The following is a 1267-nucleotide window of genomic DNA, read 5'->3' on the forward strand; positions in this document are numbered from 1 at the left end:
GTGATGACAGCAGTCTTCCAATATTTGAGGAGCTGACTCCAAGAAGAGGGGAGCAACATGTTTTTGAAAGCATCCGAGGGTAAGACAAGAAACAATGGGTAGAAGAGAGATCCAACCTGAAACTATGGGAGACATTTATTGAAAGTGAGAGCAATTAATCAGTGGAAGCGCTTGCCTTTTGGAGCTGAGAGTGCCCCATCACTGGAGGTTTTCAAGAAAAGATTGGACAACCATTTGTCCGGGATGAAATAAGGTCACCTGCTATGTGCAGGGGTTTGGAGTAGAAGACATCTAAGGTGCCTTCCAGCTGATATCCTTCATGTTTTCAGAATGTAATTCTTTACAAGTAGAAAGAAAAAGTATTTGACGTATCAACATTTGACGTAAAGAAGGTGCCATCTAGTGGAGAAATTAAATACAATATTCTGGGTCACCCTGAAATATTTTAAACACTTAACTGACCTTGAGCAATACATTTATTTTCAATCAGTTTTAGGAAATTCCACTAAACCCACCCCGTTTCCCAGATCTTCATTCATTTAGTAGCCCGTTTCAGTATGCCTTGCATTGCCTGCTAAATATTATGTTACTACTGCTATGTCAGCCGTGATGAGAGCATCTGGGGCAGTGCATGTTTCTGAAGGAGATTTTTATTGACAGAACGTAGCTCACCAACCAGAGCTTTCTTTCTAGAAAAAGAGGTATTTCTATGTAACCTGACTGATGGCAGGAGAATTGAATAAGGTCAATTGTGGGTGCAGCAAAGAGAGGGCGGTCTGAGCGGTCCTTTTGATCGCTGAGATCAGATGCTAGGATCCCGCAATGTCCAGCACCAGCAACGTTTCACAGTCCGGAAAAAAGTACTTAGAAGAGGAAACGGTCTCATTCAGTCAAGAGAAACGAGAAAGAGAAATATCTCTACAGATCTTTAGTTGAAGAGATTAAGCTACTATCACATGTATCTTTAGCCCTTTTGAACTTGCTTCCGAGCAGAAGCACAATATGAAAAGTGCAGGGTGATGCACCCAATCTGACACTTCAATTACCTGAAGAACGGAGTGTCGTTGGCGAAACTTTATGGCCTAGTATTGCTTTGCTTTACATCGAACAGTGGCAGAACTGTTCCGTGATTAGACTCGCCAGGGAGCCTTCACGAGATCTCTTTCACTCCTCCACTGCCGGATCGTCCTGCATTCAGCCTTTCGCCTGTGCGCCCTTTCGAGAAGCGGAACCTTGTTGCTTCCGGCCTCCGAATCCAGCGGAATGA

The sequence above is a fragment of the Natrix helvetica genome, assembly GCF_964273705.1.
Source record: "Natrix helvetica genome assembly, chromosome: 1".
NCBI lineage: Eukaryota > Metazoa > Chordata > Lepidosauria > Squamata > Natricidae > Natrix > Natrix helvetica.